Below are 17,105 nucleotides of genomic sequence, written 5' to 3'. Positions count from 1 at the left end.
AATTAACATGTATCTCCACTTCTAATTTTCTGACAGTTCTTTGAAAGAAGCCAGTGATTCACAACATTTAATGGATGATGTCAGGGCATTCCGCATTATGGTGGCAGAGTAGTAAAATATTGTTTTGCCCATTGATATTTGCTGAACCCTGTCTTCTACCCTGAGCCATGCCAGACTAGTAAAGTGTGATGGAATTAGGTGGGTCATGGGCTGTAGGCTGAGTAGTAGCTGTTTCAGTTTGTTTTGGGAGGTCTGAAGTTTAGTTCACGCAACAGTTATAAATAATGGTGATATTTATTTGAAGTCATAAGGCCTAGCACTAGATAATACATGTGTCTGTCTGATATAATTTGTCAATTCAGATGCTCCTTTTAAAAAAACATTAGTTTCTGTTCAACTAACAGCTTCTCTGTGTTAAAATGTTTTTAAAGTCATAAATAAGTAACAGTGTTGGACCTACAAACTGTACAAGTAAATGGCTTTTCCCTTGTATGAGTCCTCATGTGTGATTTTAGATTACCGTTGTCACAAAAGCCTTTGCTACAAACTTCACAATTAAATGGCTTTTCCCCTGTATGAGTCCTTATGTGTTTTTTTAGATGATGTGTGTGACTAAAGCCTTTGCTACAAACTGTACAAGTAAAGGGCTTTTCCCCTGTATGAATCCTCATGTGTTTTTTTAGATCACCCTTTTGAATATAATTGTGGCCACAAACTGTACAAGTAAATGGCTTTTTCCCTGTATGAGTCATCATGTGTCTGTTTAGATTAACGACTGTAGCCTTTGCTACAAACTGTACAAGTAAAGGGCTTTTCGCCTGTATGACTCCTCATTTGTTTTTTTAGGCAAGAGCCTTCACGAAAGCCTTTGCTACAAACTTTACAAGTAAAGGGCTTTTCATCAGTATTTTTGATGGACACTACACCCCCCTCCCCCCCCCGAGACTGCTCCTAAACACCTATCAGTGGAAAAACATCTATCCATTGAAAAAATGAACAAATCGTTTGGCCTTGGCTTGCACATGATACACCTTAATGTGAATTCCCTTGTAGGAGACAAGCTAACACAAATCAAGCAGATGTTTTATGATGGTAAGGTTGACATTTTAACTTTCTCTGAAACAAAACTTGATCAAGCGATAACTGATTCTGTGATTGAGATTGGAAACTACAAACTCTTCAGAAAAGATAGGAACAGAAACGGGAGTGGTGTTTGCATGTATGTTCATACTGACAATGTCTGCATCCTTCGGGAAGACCTGATGGATGAAAACATTGAAGCTGTGTGGGTCGAGATCATTTTTAAACATACCAAACCTGTGCTAGTCGGTACCATATACAGACCTCCTACCCAGACTGATTTCTATGATAGACTTGATGAATGTTTAGCTAAAGTGGACCATGCGGAGACGATACTTCTTGGTGATTTTAACACTGACATGCTCCGCAAGGAAGCGTCAATGTATAAGTCATTCAAGGCGTTTTGTGATCGGCATTCACTCCACCAGCTGATCACTCAGCCCACAAGGCTGTGTGTTTCCACTCAAACTACCATAGATCTCATTCTAACAACGGACAAGGAAAAAATCCTAAATAGTGGTGTTTCTACCTGTGGCATATCTGATCACAACATGATCTTCTGCACCAGAAAGAAACGTAAACCTAAGACCGGTTACCACAAAACAGTCACAATCAGAGACCTCATAAATTATAAGAGTGAGGACTTAGATCACAGACTGGAGGAACAGGATTGGTCCGACGTTCTAAACAGCACACAGGTAGACGAATCCTGGCTTAGTTTCAAAACTAAATTCATTCAAATTTTGGACAGTGTGGCTCCCATGAAAACCATCAGGGTCAAAACCCGCTCGGTACCATGGATGAATTCATGGATGACATCCTTACTGCCATGAAAGTCAGAGACAAAAAGTGTTCTGAGCTTCATAAAAGTAGGATCAAACTAGCCAAATGTTTTAACAAAGGTCTCGAATCCCACGTAGCTAAAGTTGAAAAGGAAAAAAACAAGCTAAGAAACAAGGTAAATGGCATGCTCCAGTTAGCAGAAAAAAGCTACCTCGATGACAAGATTGAGGAAAATCAAAGAAAACCACGAGAGCTTTGGAAGCTACTCAAGAACCTCCTAGGCTGCAGCAAGAAATTGAAAACCAGGCTTTCAAACTTAAGCCTCAAGGTGAATGACACTCTCATTTCATCCAAACACGAAGTGAGTAAAATCCTCAACATATTCTTCACGACCGTAGCCTCAGATTTGGTTGAAAAACTTCCTCCACACTCTGGGAGATATGGTGAGGAGTATGTTGTCTCATTTTACGAAAAACAGGGTGTTTGCAAAGATGATTTTAAACTCTCCCCTGTGGAAACAGAAGAGGTGTTTAAAAAATTGAGTGCTCTTCATCAACACAGAGCCACAGGCCTCGACAATATCCCCCCCAAATTTCTAAAAGACTCAGCCGCCTCCATTGCTCCAATCATTACCCACATAATAAACCTCTCCACCATACAGGGACAGGTCCCTAACGATTTCAAAAAAGCAAGGGTGACCCCTCTGTTCAAAAAAGGAAACCAATTAGACCCTGGCAACTACCGCCCTATTTCTATTCTAAGCTCCATCTCGAAAGTCATGGAAAAAATAGTCTATGAACAGGTCGACAAGTATCTTGCCGTGAAAAATCTAATCTACAAATTCCAATCTGGCTTCAAGAACAAACCACTCCACTGACACATGCCTTCTCTATTTGAACGACTCTATCAAACAAGAGATCGAAAAGGGTAAATATTGCGGCATGGTCATGCTGGACCTCCAGAAGGCTTTTGACACCGTTAATCACCCAATTATGATCAAAAAGCTCAAAGCAATAGGTTTTGATGACATGTCAGTGAACTGGATGAGATCCTACCTGGAAGGGAGGGAGCAAGTGGTGGAAGTAAACGGCACCCAGTCCCCCCCCCTCCCAGTGACTTGTGGTGTTCCCCAAGGAAGTATACTAGGTCCCTTACTGTTCCTGATATATGTGAATGACATGTCTTCAGCCTGCGACTGCAACCTGTTCCTGTTCGCAGATGACTCGGCCCTGCTAGTCTCGGACAGGGACAGGCTGCAGGTTGAGAAAACTCTCAGCTCTGAACTCAACAAGATCTGCATCTGGCTCTCCGACAACAAGCTCTCATTACACCTGGGCAAAACGGAATGCATCCTCTTTGGGTCCACTCCTAACCTCAGAAAGGCAGAGAGCTTCACGATCAAAGCGGGTGATGAAATCATCAAAAGAAAAAACGAAATTACCTACCTGGGCTCTATCTTGGAGGCTGACCTCTCTGGTGACAAAAATGCTGAAAAAACAATCAAAACGGTCCACAAAAAAAACACGCTATTTGTGGAGTATTGATCGTAAAGTCAGTAAGAATACCCTGAAGACTCTTGCAGTGGCCCTCATACAAGGTCATTACGATTATGCATGTGCATGTACTTCATGGTATCACAACACCTCCAAGGCCTTAAAAACAAGGCTCCAAACATCCCAAAACAAACTTGTAAGGCTACTTCTTGGCCTCAATTACAAAACCCATCTAACCCCTGATCATTTTGATAGGATTGGATGGCCTAGGGTTGAGGACAGAGTACAGCAACAAGCTATGGGCCTGGTCTTCAAGATATACCACAACATTGGGATCCCCCTGTATTTGTCAAAATACTTCCAAAATGTTAATGATTTCCATGATCACAATACCAGAGGCAGCTCCACAAACCTTGTCCAACCCTTTTTTGGCTCAACAAAGGGAAGTAACTCGTTCTCATGCTATTCCTCAAAAATGTGGAACGCCCTACCAAAAGGAGTAAAGGAGTGTAAAACCCTACTCTCCTTCAAAACTGCCCTAAAGATACACCTTCAGGAGGCTGCAATTGGAAAATGGCCCCTGTCTAAGTCCTAACCTTACCTACCCCCCCCCCCCCCCCTCTCCTTCTTCTTTTGTACATATTTCTCACTCTTTATACCAGTAACCTGTAAACTGATTGTATGACATTCTATAGTAGTTGTGTATAACTGTCTGTCTCTTATATGTCACCATGATTTGTGTGCATGGGGAACTCATTTGAAACAAGCTCAGTGCTTTTATGAGTCTTCCAGTTTAGTAGACCTCGTATTGTGAATTTGTACTTCCATGTACTGTTGTTCTCATGTCTTACTAAATAAAGTACATCAATCAATCAATCAGTATGAATCATCATGTGCTTCTTCAGATTTCCCTTAAGATTAAACAGTTTGTCACAGACTGTGCAACTATAACCTTTATTCCCTGTGCGACTCTGCATGGAGTCAGTTTCTTTCGATGAGTTCAGGTCCAGGGACATCTTGTTGCTCAAAGACAATCTCTGTCCTTCCACATGTTGTGTCTTGTGTGACTTCAGTGTGTTTAAAGGTGACTGATCTACACTGGTCTCCCACTCATCACTGTCTTCAGTGATGTCAGATTCAGAACAGTGTGAAGAGAGGAGCTGGTCATCACTAGTTGGATGTGATGTTCCACAGTCCTCTACGTGAGCTTGTGTTTTCATGTGTTCAGTTGAGGTGCTGGCTACAGGCTCTGTGTCTCTGTTTTCACCATCATCATCTTCACTTTTCACTGCTAGTAATGTCAGCATTGGCCTATCAACCTCTTCTGGTCTTTGAAGTAGCTCTTCCTGCTCCTCTTTAATGTGTGGAGGCTCTGGTTCCTCCTGGACCAGACTGGAGCTCCTCTTGTCTTCAGGGGAATCCTCCTCTTTACATACAGGGAGATGCCTGAGGTCTGTGGAAAAGATCAAATAAAAGCAAACATGAAACTAGAAAAAGTGCTCCTCGGAGCACAAGTCTCCGTCTGGTCAAGTAGGTTATTATGGCTTCCTGGTGGCGCTATACTAGGCCACTGTGAAAAGGGTGCCATTTCTTCTTAGGCCTTTCACGGCAATCGGACACTGCGTTCATGATTTGAGGCATTGTGTTCCAAAAATGTGGATTGCTAAATTAGATCTGCTGGAGGCGCTATAATGGCATTTCTTCCTCGGCCTAATGGGAATATGTGTGCACACTTTCACGAAAACGCACTGTGTTCATGATTTGAGGTGTTCAAAATGGACCTATCCTGCTAACTTTGGAAGCCAATGTTAGCCAAGTAGGATGGAATATGAAATATCGGACACATCCATCTTGATCACATGACTATAGAGATACTGTGTACCAATTTGCGAATCTGAAGGAGTAAGAACAACAAAATTGTTTTACAAAAGTCAGCCTCCTGGTGGCGCTCTAAAAGGCATATGTGAAAAATGCAGGGCAAAGGTTTTTCCTTGGGCTCTAGGGAGAGTGCGTGCAAAGTTTCACGCAGATCGGTGCAGTTATAGGTTAAAATGTGAATCGGCCTGTTATAGCGCCACCATGAGGCTGATTTGAACGTTTTCAAGTGGCATTTCTTCCTGGGCCAAGTGGGAATCTAAGTGGAAAGTTTCTCGGAAATCACATGCTGCGTTCATGATTTGAGGCATTTTGCAACTTTAAAAAGGCAATATTAGCCAATCAGGATGGAATATGGAAAATCGGACAGATCCGCGTTGATCACATGACTACAGAGATACTGTGTACCATGTTTGGTGTCATTTTTACATCTACTCAGGTGTTTGTCAGCACCCCATACAGTTTTTAAGTTGCTTGTTTCAGTATTTAGAGATTTTATATACATTTTATCAGACACTCCCACATTGTAACTTCAAACTCCATTTCAACCACGTTGGATTAATTGAAAACACACGTACTTGATTCTGGTGACTGATATTGTCCTTCCAATGTGTGAGGGGCCGTGTTTTTTTCAATTACTTTTGTCATTTATTTTGTATTACATTTTTCTACACAGGTTTGTATACGAAGGGGTCATGTCTGATAAGATTAATAATATCTAAATACTGAATCGAGCAACTTAAAAACGGTCTGGGGTGCTCACAAAAGCATGAGTAGACGTTAAAATGACCCCAAACATGTTTGAATGTCAAATATCCCTTTAATCCTTATTTATTTATTTCATTAAGTGTTTCATAGGTGTGGTGTGGTAACTGACGCTGTAAATAAATGCTCCATTTCTAAACCATAGATCTATTCTTATTTATTTATCAGCTGAAACCATTCAAATTTACCTATGCACTTTGTGGGGAAAATGTAACACTGTCTGCGTTTAGTACTGTAATCAAATGTGTACACTACAGCTGTCCATCATAATAGATGATCAGTAGGGCCGAGCCGGAAATTTCATAATCATGCAACTGACGGCCACCTATTGACAAATGTAACACTTGGCATATGCAAAACGTCTGTCATAATTACCATTTATTAGGGCCCGAACACTGCACCAGTGCGAAACCGTGTTGAAATGCTTATATAATAAGAAATACTTATTAGTATTCTTAGAAAAAATGGTAGTGTTTTTGAGGGCCTAAGCGTACTCAAAAATAATTTGCAACTTTGCACACACATCGGAAGTGGTGAAAAATTAAGTGTATAATGTGTATATATGTTGCAGAGAAAAGAAAAAACTAAAACTTAGATCGGCTATTTTCAATTCCTGTTTGGAGCTGAAACATGGAAGTTCGATGCTTCGCCACGGTCAAAAACTCACGATTTTGATCAAGTTTACATCATCTAAGTATTTTATGCAAGCTGAGCGAGTTTGAGGTTGATCTGACTAACCTTCTAGGAGGAGTTTGTTAAAGTATAACCTGTGTAGATGGCATAAAATGACTTGAGACTTGGACGTGATACAGGTGTGTACCAATTTGTATAGATGTAGGTGAAACCGTATTGTGGGGCTTCAACTTTGACATTTTGTAGGGGGCCATGCGATGTGTGTGCAAAGTTGCAAATTATTTTTGAGTACGCTTAGGCCCTCAAAAACACTACAATGTTTGCTAAGAATAATAATAAGTAATAAATAATAAATCTATAACCTGAACTTGTAGATTGGCTATTTTCACTATTTTCTCACCCCACCATTGTACAACAAAGTATAATACAAGGTTAAGTGGTTAATCAGATTAATTGATTTAGTCAATTATAACAAATCTATTAGAATTTTACTAGATTTCACTATATTATTCAATGAACCTGCAAGAGCAAGATTAAGTCGGTTAGTGTTTCTAAATGTTGGTTTCAATATATTTTCAGTGAATTGTCCAGCCCTAGTAGGCAGAGATCTCTGATCAGATCACACAGGAGACTATGAATTAATGCATTTATTTGGTCATAAAAGGAAAGAGCACATCAGCACTTCAATAACATATATAATATACACAATATGACCGAGGATAAAAAACACAATAAAGCCCTGAGGGTTATTTATATTGTGGTCCTCTAGGCACCACCAGTCTGAGATGATTGAATGAACAGAACGCCATCAGGTCAGCTATGGCTGAACTTGGCCTGGCACTTGGCAGCGTAATAAAATGTGAGCACAGCCTAAGTGTCAACAAGTTGTTTTACCTGGTGCACGGTTCAGAAGAGTTCATACAGACATTCATTAAAATGCCCTTTAGGTACTTGTTATTTAAACAGGCACGGGCATACCTATGTGTACAATAAACGCCTTGCAATTTAAACCCATCTGACCTAGGAGCTTCTATGGGGTGATAGTGGGGTTAGATTTAAAAACATATATTTTACCTGAGAGAGTGTTGCACCTGGGGTCTATTTCACTAAAGCGGAATTACATTATCCTGGTTTAAAAGGCAAATCCAGGTTTGACAAGCCTGGTTTATTCAGTTCCACGAACGCCAAGCCGGGCTGAGAAGGAGCGGCTTTGTCGAGCCAGGGTCGTTAAACCAGGCTGAATGTGTGTTTACCTATTCCTAAAAAAGACCATGAAAGTCGATAGCAGAATCCTTGAACTTGATCAATCATGGAGCCCAAAACCAGAGCGGCGTTCTTCTCTGTGGCTGAACAGCAGCACTGCAGCAGCTCATGGAATCAGTAAAATGTATAATAAGCAAGAGAGGAAACATGAGGAGTTTAAGTGAATGTTGGAATTATAATTATAAACACTTAGAATAATTTTCTAATTTCGAAGATCTACAAGTGAAAAGTTTGCCTTTTGGCTGCCGGGGGTCCCCGGTCCACGGGGGTCAACGGGGGTCCAGGGGTACACGGGAGCCAGGGGTCAACAGGGGTTCGGGAGTACCCACCCCCGCGTGTACTCCCGGACCCCCGTTGACCCCCGACAGGGGTCCGGGGGTCAACGGGAGTCCAGGGGTCCATGGGGGGCCGGGGGTCAACGGGGGTCCATGGGGGGCCGGGGACCCCCGTGGACCCCCGGCTGCCATAAGACATAAGATTTTTTTTTCGGGCTTGTAGATCTTCGATTTTTGCTTAAGAATTGAATAAGTGTGGAAAAACTCATTGGTTTACGATTGGAGTCATTGGACTAACAGCTATTTCACAAAACTTGAAGAACAAGGCACTGGATTAATAAAGCTTGGCTGTTAGCCTGGTCCAGACCAGGCTAACTTCACAGCTAAATTGCCATGGTAACTAAGGCAGGATTGCTTAAATTTTCTTTCGTGAAACCGGATCATGGATAAATCCAGGTTTACTGACTAAGTTAATCTGCCAAGCTAGCTCAGCTTTTGTGAAACCGATTCCTGGATAATTTAAGCCAGGATAGCTGATTAAACCCGGTTTATCCCTTATCCAGGTTTCGTGAAACGGGCCCCTGGTCTTCCTATATAGTAATGTCAATGTTGACACAGCAGCTTCTTCCTGTTCCTCTTTAATCTGTGGAGGTTGTGGTTCCTCCTGGACCAGACTGGAGCTCCTCTCCTCATGTTCAGGGAAAAACTCTTTACACACGGAGGACACAAGAGGTAGCATCAGCACTAGCCCTAAGAATGGATGTGATGTTAATTTACATACAGTTAATGTATTCCACATACACAGCCATAGATAACTCCTGTGCATGTTCAAATCATATATACTTTACATTATTTCACACAAAACATACATTTATTCTTACTTTTTGTTTTAAAATAATTCATTAATTTAGGTAAAAAAGAAAAAAACATAAATATCTGGTGCCCACTGGACCTGGAGATTCAGAGAATGTTGTTTGTGTAAATATCATGGAAAAGTGGAGACAAATTACTAAATAGCCTACACGTTTTCTGCCACAATATTTCAGTGACAAGAGCTGAGCCTATTAATCGCAAAATTAATTATTGGTTGAGTAGCCTAAACACGAAACAGTGAATCCCTCCACAAAAATGCATTGTGTGTTTTCTGTGGCTGTGTATGGAAATACATGCTATACATGGAATATCTGCCATTCTAGGGCTAGGCTATACAATATAGCCTAAGTAGGTGTTATGTATAACACATATTAATAGAAAATAAATACTAATAATAATTCATTAATACACTGCACACGTGGTGCACTGCTTTCAAACAGTTTTTGTTGCTGTAAAATGTTTTGTGTCCCTCCGTATTGTGTTTGCACCCATCTGTTTGATCTGGTGCTGGACACAAGGTGCTGCATTTTATTTATTGTCTCCGCCAGGCCGTAAGGCATGGCGAGAGAGTATGTTTTACCCTCCGTCCGTGTGTCCGTCCGTGTGTCCGTCCGTGTGTTACCACCAAATCTCCGGCACCGTTGGCCCGGTCGCTGCGAAACTGTGCACACACACTCCCTGGATGCCAATTCAGAACCTCTGCCTCAATTTTTTCACATGGGCCTGTTATAGCGCCACCAGGAGGCCGATTTGTGCAAAACCCATTTTTTCACATTATTCCTACAGTTTTTAACCAAACGTCATGCAAATCGGTACACAGTATCTCTATAGTCATGTGATCATCCCTGATCTGTCCGATTTCCCATATTCCATCCTTATTGGTTAAGGTTGCCATCCAAAGTTTGCAGGATTGGTCCGTTTTGAACAAACTGCCTCAAACCATGAACGCAGCGTGCGATTTCCGTGAAATTTCAAACGCACATTCCCACTAGGCCGAGAAAGAAATGCCACCCTTTTCACATTGGCCTGTTATAGCGCCACCAGCAGGTCTAATTTAGCAAAACACATTTTTGGAACAAAATGCTTCAAATCATGAATGCAGTGTCCGATTGCCGTGAACGACCTAAGAATAAATGGCACCCTTTTCACATTGGCCTATTATAGCGCCACCAGGAGGCCACAATAACGTATCTGACCTGGCGGAGACCTGTGCTCCGAGGAGCACTTTATCTAGTTGTTATTTATTTTGAATTATGTCGCCCCTTAGTTTTTTCGTTAATACCCCCTCACCGATACTCTGCTGATGCCGGGCCCCAACCCATTATTAATGCATGTATGGCTATGATATTACATACATTTAATGTACTCCCGATACACAGCCATAGTGTGCAAAAACATTTCTATGGCTACAGCACCACACCTCATAGTTGTTCAGCTAGAATTACGTGTTGAATGTATGTGTTTGACATGAAGCATGAACCGACCTGCAGTGTTAGGATGGAAGTCCATGAAATCAATGTCCAGCAGTTTGTAGGCCTATTGTGTCTCCAGCAGAGTTTGTCTCTATCTCTCTCTGGAACAGGTTGCACATGAACTCTGCAGCCGCACTGAGGCGCTCCAACACAAACACTCTGACATTAAGCTTCACACTACAAACATCAACACCACGCTGTTTTTCCAAAACACACAATATCTCCTCTCCCACCGACGTCATGTGTTCATTTATCGACAGCCATACAGACTCCATTTGGCTCATTTTACCTCCTTTACCAAGCTCAGCTGTTACCACTGTAATACTTATATAATGTGTAAAGCTCAGCTGTTCCTACATTAATTAATTTATATGATGTGTAAAGGCACAAAGATAAATAATTCCACCATTACGTTAGCCAGCTACTGAAAATAAACAACACGTAGAACTATTTATTTCCTGTTCAACGTGTTTGAAGAATAGAGTTAAATAAGTTATCTAGAGAGCGGGCTGCCCCGCCCCACCTATTCATTTCAATGAAAGTTGCTCACCAGCGCATGAAGTGTTCAGAAGAACGCTCTTCTACCGCATGCCCGTTGATCGGAAGACTTGAGCACCGAGCAGGCGCACTAGGGTTTCAAACGGTAGAAGCATGCGCAGTAGCGTTTTAAATGCGCAAATATTGCAATCCCAGAGTTGACCACCAGGAGACGGCAGCTTCACGAGGCCGAACGCCTCCGTCTTTGGGTCAATCCACACATCTCCGTTTGCTGGCGTGAAACGGTACGCTACGAGACGGAAGCCTTTGTTCCGGATCCGGCCATTTATGTCTGTTACTCAATGAAAAGCGGAACACGGATGTGCTTTTTCCGGACCGGATCGCGTCCGTCTTTCCGTTTTTTTTTAAACATGGGAGTGGATGGGACTTCCGGCCGTCCGTACGGTCGCGAACGGACATGTGTGGATTGACCCAGTCAGACCAGATAACGTTGCCGGCCCCCCCTCATCCCCCCGCCTCCCCGTTCCTCCTTCCCAGACCACGCCCCACTCACACAACACACACATCAACAGACGCATGAGAGAGAGAGAGAGAGAGAGAGAGAGAGAGAGAGAGAGAGAGAGAAGTGAATAGGCTAGGAAGTTTGAAGTCAGTGATTAGCAGAATAGTGATGGTTATTGTGGCGTTTTCATACGCTCATAATCCCATTTAGATTAGAACACACAGGACGCTCTGACACACGCTTGACAGGGTATCACTAGACTGATTTATTACCAGGTGCCATTCATCAACAACTCACGCATACAGGCGCACGCATGCGCATAGCAAACTTGGCATATATAAGCATGTACAATTCACTTTACGTGACACCTCCCCTCTTAAGTAAAGAAACCTCTTTTTGTTTTCAAAGGCAATATCTTTTCAAAACATTTTCAACTTGCATCAAAAGTAACATCAGCTCTTTTTTTTTTCAATACAAATTAACGTGTGCATCAAAAGTGTCTTTCCATGAACTTGACAATTAACTGTAAATGTAAACAATATGAAACACACAAATTAGCTGTAAACATTTCAGTGCAAAACCTAACTATGGGGAGTGGGTAAACTACCACAACCCCTCAAGAGAGGAGGCAGGGATTATTCTGCCCTTATGCCATCCATCTCTATCTAACTATCATAATGACTGTTAGGCTTCACCACTCTTCCGCTCCTGGTGACAACAGGACCTCCAGGCCCTGCTGCTGGGTGGCTGCTGACAGGCTGTGCAGTGTCCAGTACCGGGGGTACCGGACCAGGGTGTACTGGTGAATAAGGTGCTGGTTCCGGCGGGACCGCTGGTGGCTCTGCTGGAGTCTCTCTGTTGACCAGCTGGATGTTCCTGCGGTTCCGTCTGGGCGTGTCACCTCGGCCTGTCTGCATCGTGAACGACCGTGGCGTCGCTTCCTCGCGCTGCACCACCGCTGTTGTCGCTCACGTTTTCTCTCCGTCGATTTTAAGACGAACTCGATCACCACAGGTAAGAGGCGGGAGTGGCCTTGTTGAGTACCTGCGGTTGTAAAACTTCTCGTAGGACCGCTTGGCTTGCTTGTCATTTCTCCTGACCTTTTCCAGGTCAGGCCAGGCAGGTTTCAGATTCTCCATGAGGGTCGGCAGGGTTGTACGCAGGTTCCGGCCCATCATGAGCTTGGCAGGGCTCTCCTTTGTTGGCTCTGTAGGTGTTGAGCGATAACACAGGAGTGCCAGGTGAGGGTCATCCTGTTTGAGGATGGCTTTGGCTGCCTGAACCGCGCGTTCAGCCATGCCGTTTGACTGGGGACAATAGGGACTGGACGTGACATGTTGGAAATCGAACTCTGCCGCGAACCTCGTGAACAGCTCCGCAGAGAACTGAGGCCCGTTGTCCGTTCGGACCTCCGTTGCGAGCCCCCAGCGGCTGAAGGTGCTTTTCAGCTTCCCAATGACTGTTTCACAGTTTGTCTTTGGCAGATTGAGAATTTCCAGCCATCTGGAGAAGTAGTCAATTATGACAAGGTACTATCGGCCTTTGTACTCACAGAGATCAGCTGCGATTATCTGCCAAGGCAGCTCCGGCAGTGGTGTAGTGATTAAGGGCTCCTTGCGCTGACTGGATCGGTTGATGTTGCAGTGTCGACATGACTGTATGAGTTCTTTCACGTCATTTCCAATACCTGGCCACCATATGGCATCATTGTAGCGCTGTCTACATTTTGTCAGCCCCTGGTGACCCTGGTGGATCTTTTGAACCATGTCGTCACGCATGCTGCACGGGACAACAATCTGGTTGCCATGCCTCAGGACTCCGTTTAGCTCACTCAGTGTTCCACGCTCGTGGAAGTATGGCTTCGCCAATATGGCTACGCTTTTGATGTGACCTGGCCAGCCGCTCTTTATGTAGCTAAGGACACACTGGAGCTCACTGTCCATCTTTGTTTGCTCTTTGATCTGTTCCAAGACCGGCCTCCTGACTCCTACGCTCTCCTCTATGGCATTAACGTATGCCTGGACCTCCTTTTCCAGGCTGTCCGGTTCTGTGCTCTGTAGCGGTTGCCGTGACAGTGCGTCGGCGGCGACGAGGTTCTTCCCCGGGACATACACAGCTACAGGGTTGAACTTCATCAGTCTGATGAGGAGACGCTGGCAGCGGAGGGGTGTCGTATCCAGATCTTTTGAATTAATCAATGAGACCAATGGTTTATGGTCTGTGTATAACTTGTATGACTCTAGGCCACACAGGTACTGGTAGAAACGTTCTGATGCCCACACGCCCGCCAGACATTCTTTCTCGATCTGGGCGTATCGTCGTTCAGCATCAGATAGAGTACGGGAACAGAATGCCACGGGCTTCAGTGTCCCATCATGCTCCTGCATCAGTAAGCCTCCCAGGCCATAGCTGCTTGCATCGGCACTGACGACGGTGGGCCTCTGGGGGTCAAAGTAGACTAAAGCTGGTGCTGAGGAGATCAGTGATTTCATCTCAGTGAATGCTCTTTCTTGTTGAGGACCCCAGACCCATTCTCTGTCAGACTTTAGCAGTTCATTCAATGGCTGTAGACAGGTGGACAGGTTTGACAGGTAGCGACCTATGTAGGTTACCATTCCTAGGAACCGTCTGAGTTCCGGAACGTTCGTCGGGGCGGTCATGTCTCTGATAGCAGCAACTCTTGCTGGGTTTGGTTTAATGCCATCTTTGCTCACCACCTGCCCCAAAAAGTCCAATTTTGTTTGAGACATTTTACACTTCTCTTTGTTGAGCTTGAGGCCAGACTTTTTTATGGACTCCATCACCTTGCTGAGTCTCATGTCATGCTGCTGTGCGGTTTCTCCAAAAACCAGGATGTCATCCATGTAAACTATTACGCCTTCATGCCCTTGTAGCAGCTCCGACATTTTCCTCTGAAATATTTCGGGTGCTGAAGTGATGCCGAAAGGCAGCCTTTTAAAGCAGTATGCCAGCGGGGTGATAAACGTAGTCAGCAGGGCACAGTCCTCCTTCAAGGGGATCTGCCAGAATCCGCTGGCCGCATCCAGGCTTGTGAACACTGTACTACCTGCTAGCTTGGGGAGAAGGTCATCAATAGTAGGCAGGATGAACTTTTCTCGTTCAACACACTCGTTCAGCCTCTTCAAGTCAACACATATTCTGATTTTGTTGTTTTTCTTTATAACTGGGACCATAGGTGCACACCATTGAGTTGGTTGTGTTACCTTCTGTATGATGCCCAGTGACTCCATCCGTTTCAATTCTTCCTCCACTTTGGGTAACAGCGGAACAGGGACACGTCGTGGTGTGGCTATACTGTAGGGTTTGGCCCCCTCTTTAAGCACAATACCCACAGGATCTCCCTTTAATGTGCCCAGCTCACCAAACACACTCACTTCATTCAGCCGTTTGATCAGGCCTAATTTGGTGGCCACTGCTCGGCCAAGCAGGTTTTCACCACATGACTTGACTACTACCACTCTGAAGTGACAGTCACGCAGCTTGTTCTGCACCTCAGCCTTGATTTTGGCTAAGAACTGCCCTTTTGTGGTCACAGTGCCGCCTGGGCTTCCAAGTGTTGTTTTTACAGGTTTAAGCTGGGGCTTTTTGGCTAGGCTATTATATGTAGCTTCTGTGATCACTGACGTGTCAGCCCCTGAGTCAATTTTAAATGTCACTGGAGTATTAGCAATGTTCAGTGTTGTGTGCCAGGGTGGCTCATCCTCAGTAATGACTTCATTCACTTTTGTGTGATGCTCAATGAGTGACCCTAGGAAGACAGACCCCTCTTCATCACTCTCACTACCGTGGTCATTTACTGTAACCTCCCGCACACTCTTTGAATAACATGCTACTGCAAAGTGTCCCATTTTCTTACATTTGTTGCATTTTTTTCCTTTAGCTGGGCACTGGTCTGGATCACTGTGTTGTTCCCTGTGACATCTTCCACAGTTTCCTTTTGCTTTTTCGTTTTTCTGTCTGTGTGCTTTTGCTCCACTTGCACCATAGTCTCTCCCCCCCTTCTGTCTGAAGGTTTTGACTTCATCTATATTGTCTGATGAGCCTTGGTTCTGTCCTTTAATTAGCTCGTAATGCCTCGCCATTTCTATTGCACTACGCAGCGTCAGATCATCCTTCATTTGTAGCTTTTGAGACAGTGGCTTATCACGGATCCCAATGACTAATCTATCCCTCAGATGGTCATCTTTTAGGGCTCCAAACTCGCAGTTTTCTGCTAACTCATAGGGCTGCCTAATAAAGGCTTCCACGCTTTCACCAGCATGCTGCACTCTTGAGTGAAACTTGGCCCTCTCGAATATGACGTTACGTTTCGAGATGAAATGTGCGTCAAACTTAGCAAGCACCGGGGCATATTTATCTGCATCGGCTGCATCCGTGAAAGTGAATGATTTAAATATGTGCTCAGCCTCTGCTCCCATGGAGTATATTAAGGCGCTAACCTGTACGGCTTCCTCCTCCTCGCCGAGTTTTGTTACAACTCTGTACCGGGAAAACCTTTGCTTCCAGTCTGGCCAGGTTGCCGGCTTGGTAAAATCCAGCTGATCCGGAGGGGAAAACTTCGCCATGGCGATGCACACACACGTTCAGATGACTCAAAGTTACTCTTCTTTTTCTTTCCTCACTTTTATGTTTGCTTTTGACACCATGTGGCGTTTTCATACGCTCATAATCCCATTTAGATTAGAACACACAGGACGCTCTGACACAAGCTTGACAGGGTATCACTAGACTGATTTATTACCAGGTGCCATTCATCAACAACTCGTGCATACAGGCGCACGCATGCGCATAGCAAACTTGGCATATATAAGCATGTACAATTCACTTTACGTGACAGTTATAATCAAATGCAAGAACATTGATCAGCTGTTTAAAGCCCCTGACATCTAATATGTTTGGTGACTGTCCTATGAATATGTTCCGACTTGAAGGAGGTGAAAGGAGGGAGGGAGTTTCCTCCGAGGTGGAAAGACTGGTGATGCGAGGTAAGGGAGGGAGTAGTAAGTGTCTTTCCACAGTCAAAGCCAGATGCATTTACAAACCTTGTTAATGGTGTTTGCAATGCTAAACAAATACAATGACTTTCTTAGATCTGTTCTTTACCTGTAGTGAAGGTCAGGGCAAGCTGCATATTATATAAATACCAGTGGTGGAAAGTAACTAAGTACATTTACTTAAGTACTGTACTTAAGTACAATTTTGAGATATTTGTACTTTACTTGAGTATTTCCAATTTCCAATACTTTTACTTCTACTCCACTACATCTCAGAGGCAAATGTTGTACTTTTACTCCACTACAATTATTTGAAAACTTTAGTTACTAGTTACTTTTCAGATTGTAACAGGCTCGGGCTGTGTCAGAGAGCGTTTGTGGGTGTAATGACATGCACAAACACAGGTTGTGGAATTCCCCACTGGCAAGTGGCCAGGGCGTTTATTAAATAAAACAGCTCAGGAAAAAAACAACTAAAAGTCTCTGTCCCTCTCTGGGAAATAAACTATGTTCTCTCCGTCCGTAGAGCACTCCTGCTCTCCTCCTGATCTACACACACACTGCCATTAAACATTTCT

This window comes from Gymnoscopelus microlampas (assembly GCF_963454915.1).
Source record: "Gymnoscopelus microlampas genome assembly, chromosome: 10".
In the NCBI taxonomy this organism is placed as follows: Eukaryota; Metazoa; Chordata; class Actinopteri; order Myctophiformes; family Myctophidae; genus Gymnoscopelus; species Gymnoscopelus microlampas.
The sequence above is the reverse complement of the archived record's forward strand: the minus strand, read 5'-3'. Positions refer to the sequence as shown.